This window comes from Triticum dicoccoides, chromosome 1B (genome assembly GCF_002162155.2).
Source record: "Triticum dicoccoides isolate Atlit2015 ecotype Zavitan chromosome 1B, WEW_v2.0, whole genome shotgun sequence".
NCBI classification, from domain to species: Eukaryota; Viridiplantae; Streptophyta; class Magnoliopsida; order Poales; family Poaceae; genus Triticum; species Triticum dicoccoides.
In genome coordinates this window covers 623340509-623345619 of record NC_041381.1, presented here as the reverse complement: position 1 = coordinate 623345619, position 5111 = coordinate 623340509, and positions in this window count along the sequence as shown.

Here is a 5111-nt window from a genome sequence, read left to right as displayed (position 1 = left end):
GCAGATTGTTTGGCCACTTACAGCCGATCAGAGAGAACCACAGCTGTGTGGTTACAGTCGGCTCCACCTTGTATTAAGGACTTGTGACCTCTTGATTGTAACACTATTACTTTGCAATAAAAACTCCCTTACCCCGCAAAAAAATCAGTCAAATGAATGAAAATAAACACTTTTCTGATAGTCGGGCCGGGCCAAGGCTAGCTTTACCTGTAACCCAGCCCCGTCCGGACAATGCATGGGTTTAGAACGAAGAGCGTGATGGAACTTGCAGCCCGGCCCAATAGCGGCACTGTATCGTGGTAGCCTGCATGCGTTTTCAGTTTCCAAGAGAACAAAGGACTCGATCGTGGTAGCCTGCTCACGTAAGAATCCTACCCCGACACCAATACGAGACGATATATACCACTATATACACACCGGTAGACGCACGATCGCTCCCGTCGCTTCCCCAAACATCTGCTCCCGATCCAACTACAAACACACCTAGCCGGCGGGGAATCGTCGATCGAGTTCGCTATTAGGTACTTGGCGGCGTCGATTGACATGGACATCGCCCACGAATTCCAATTGCTGCTACGACAATCACAAGCAGTACAAGACTTTATACTCCCGGCCGAAGTACAAGACCTGCTGCGACAACTACAACAAGAAGAAGGTGACTTTCTACCTGACCCCGACGCCATAATTCGCGAGATTGTCCGCCTCGGCTATACCTATATTACCGAGGCGAACATGGACGACATCACCCCACACGTCAGCGTCGCGGGTGCTCCAGACCCAGCGTTGGCCGTGGCGGTGGCGGAGGCGCTCAAGACTGTGGACACGCCAGCCGACGGGCACGACTGTCCGATTTGCATGAAGGAACACGACTTGGCGGCGTGGAAGGAGACGCCGTGCGGGCACCGGTTCCACGGGCGATGCGTGGAAAGGTGGCTGCAAGCCAAGGGGAGCTGCCCCATGTGCCGGCGCCAGGTGGTGACCATGGCCCCCCACCGCCCCTAGCACCGCTGTATTCTCAGATTTAGAGCTGGATGTCAACATGGACGTCATGAATTAGTTGCCTCTCTAGGGAAATTATTCCCGAGTTCCATACTGTAACAGTTAAGAAAAATATCCTCATACCTCTGATGTTGCGGGCTGGCCAAAGAATGCATGAAATAACCTTTTACATGTGGACGCATCTAGCGAGCGGCAGGCAGCGGCTGTCATTTTTAGCAAGTTTATGTCCCCATCAAACAAAAAAGAAAAGATTCTTTCTCATTGTAAAAAAGGTAGAAGGGGCATGCAACATGTTTTTTATTACGGATTAGAAAGCAACCAGGTGTGAATACATTAATTTAGAGTTCCTTCTCATTTTAAAAGCCATAATTTTTGAACCAAACATCGAAATTAAGATCCGCGTTCACCGTGGAACCCTTACGACGTGCTCTTCGAAACTAGATCCCGCATGGATATGTTTTGATGAATTTTTTTTGTGCAATTTAGTACCTCATTTTGTGCAAATGCCTAGTAGTCGATGTGCAACTAGCTGACCGTGGATGTGCAACTTTCTGCCTACCCCGTGGATGTGCAGTTTTCACTGATGTCACCTCCACCCCCTCAAACTACCCCTTCCAGTGAGATGAGCAATTTCGTCTGTTGCTCGGGCCAACTGCCTAGTAATTGACGTGCAACTTTCCGCTTGCCCGTGGATGTGCTTTTACTATTTACTGCATCCGCCAAATTTCTAGTAGTGGTTGTGCAACTTCGGATACTGCCACGGCCAACTGTCTAACAGTGATTTGCAACTTTCTCCTATACCCCCATGGATGTGTAGTTTCCCTGCTAGCACACGGTCCAAACGACCCCTGCTAGTGAGATTTACAACTTTCACACTCTGTCTATATGTAACTTTTCACAACCCTGATGAATGTCAATTTTTTGCCATTCAACTGTCCTTGCTTGTGAGATGTGCAACTTCGTATGTTGCCCTGGCCAACTACCTAGCAGACACTAGTAGAAAAACACCTAATAGTCCCGGTTCGTGAGGGCCTTTAGTCCCGGTTCATGAACCGGGACTAATGGGCCGTTACTAATACCTCCACCCATTAGTCCCGGTTAACTAGAACCGGGACTAATGTGCCTCCACGTGGCTCTGTGTGCCGAGCCAAGTCAGGGGGCCTTTGGTCCCGGTTGGTGACCAAAAGTCCATGTTTTTTTTTAAAATTGGCTGCTTTAGGGGTTTTGGGGGTTATTTTTAGGTTGTTATATTAGCTAGCTAATAGAGAGAAGTGTTCTCTCTTATATCTTCGTCCTTTGTTTACCAACGCTGCTGCTATATATGTTCGTTTTACCCGCTGATATAATAACTCATGCATGCTCGCATACATCAGCATATATAATAACAAGTACTCGTCCTACTAATCATGCATCATCATACAACTTCTAGTCGTTATTAATAAAAAGTCATACGATCATCATCCTCATAGTCATCGCACCCAACCCTACATAATTGTTCTTAACACATGATCATCAGTATCAGGTAGGACCTAAACTCCCTTAAGGTAAAATAGCATAAAACAATATAGACCATGACTCTCCATTATGAAGAATGGCGATCATCCTGTCTCCAATTTTTGCCCTTCGCTGAATGTTGCTTCCAAGAAGCTCCTTACGACTGTCCATACATTTTTCCATTCTTTGATTCTCATGTCTCCACTTATTTTAGAAACCCGGTATGGACAGTTGAGATTCGTAGGACGACCTGGTTGTATGTTCAAAACATGAAGGCTACCGTGTGTATACATCAGATGAGGCACACAATCATTCGGGATTATCTGTTGAAAAACATAGTAATAACTTCATAGTTAGCAATGATATGATGTACTAGTTTTAGAAGTGTGCAAAAAGATGCACGGATGTTGTAATAGTACAAAAATCTTACCAGGGTATCTCCATGGTAGTTACCGTAGTTCAACACGTGCACTAGTGGCACGTATTGACCATAATGTTGAGGAGTTCGATTGTAGACATTGTAATTCTCAAGATCAGTACAAAATGCGACCAGATGATTTTTCTCCTGATAAGTTAGTTCGGAGCCTTCGGTGTAGTAGGTTCTGTCTACCATCTTTCGCACATTCTTTGAAGAATGAAAATAAGCTGTCAATGGAGAATAAGTTGTCAACTATTTTGAAATAAACAATATAAATTACTTAATAACTATGTTAATCTCACATGGGGGAAGAATTGGAGGTGTATCCACAAGGATGAAAATCGTAGGTCTCTCTTGCTCGATTGTAGGATCACCAAGATCCATGGTAACAAGCATACCCTCATCAAAACCACACATCTTGCAAAGTGCTTCCCAATTTTTGCAACCAAAATGGGTTACACTCTGAGCATTGTACAACTTTACTTGAAAATCCACACCATGATGGGTACTTAGGATAATTTTTTTGGTTTCGAAACTTTCATGGTCTTCAAAACCTATCCTCTCCAAGACATAGCGTCTTGCAAAGCATGGGATAAGCTAGTCGAATTGGAAAAGATGAAAAATATTGTCATGATTAAAATAGTTGAAGTCATGAGTAATTACGAAAAAAAACTATTATCGTCGGTTGCGTACTGTATGAACATCGAAGGTCTCCTCGAGGTTAATGCTGAAGCGACGATCTTCGTCCAGCACAATGAACCTGTCGCAGATACCTCGGTCGTCGTGGCACCAGTCGCACTCCTCCGGGCGGTTTTCGTCGTCCGATGAGTACGACATTTCCGGCCTACGTTCATAATTCAAATATTAAACTAGATCATTATTATTAATCACGGGTTGACTATCGATGATCGATATACGTAGCTCCTCCTTTCATTCCAGGATGCATTATTATATCAAATTGTCTAGCACACGGGAATGAAGGAGAACTTATCTAATATGAGCATTCAATAAGCAAAACCAAATCATAAAATAAGTAAAACCAAATCATAAAATAAAGTATAGTATTCAAATTAGCATGCATTCAATAATTATAAGCAAAAGTACATCATCTCTTAATTGGTGTCCGTACATCGTCGAATATTATCACTAATACAACTAGAACCGTAGCGTCCGACGGGTATCGACGCGGGCGGTGGACACCCAAAAATAAGGAACCATCACAGGATCATAGCTCTAGTGAGATCCCTGAAGAACCTGCCAGGTATTGTCGAATCTGCCCTCCAATGCAACCATGTAGCGACGGACGTGCTCGTCCTCCTCGCTGACACGGTGACGTACCACCTCCGCGGTGTCCGGATGCCTCACCACTGTCACTGGCCCACGCGACCGCCACCAAACAAGGATCGGGTCAATAACGGGCTGCCTCCTCACCAACCTACGTCCCCCGGAAGGTAGCACCTCCCAATACCAGCCCGGCGGAGCCCAGTCCCGAACATGGCCCTGATCAAGCAGGCCTCCACCGCCGAGTCGACGACGACGAGGATGCGGGATAGGCATCGCCGACGTTGATGTGGCAACTACTTCTATATATAGTTAAATAAAAGTAGTTTTATTAATTAAATCAACTATCTAGTTCAACTACTAAGCACTTACTATAAATAAATAAGTACTCCCTCCGTCCGAAAAATACTCGTCATCAAAATGGACAAAAAAGAATGTATCTAGAATTAAAATACATCTATATACATCCCCTTTTATTCATTTTGATGACAAGTATTTCCGAACGGAGGGAGTACTACTTACTAAAAACAAACTACTTCTATATATAGTAAAATAAATTAGTTTATTAAATCAACTAGCTAGTTTAACTATATATAAACTACTTCTTATTTCTTTCCTTTTTCTAAATACTACACATCTAATCTAACAAAAAAATCTAATCTAACAAAAAAAATCTATGAACTACACATCAAAATTACTACACATCTAATCTAACAAAAAAAATCTAATTAATCTAACAAAAAAACTAACATAATATAAACAAATTAATTACTACACATCAAATCTAACAAAAAAATCTATGAACTACATATCTAAATTACTACACACATCTAATCTAACAAAAAAAATCTAATTAATCTAACAAAAAAATCTAACATAATATAAACAAATTAATTATTACACATCTAATCTAACAAAA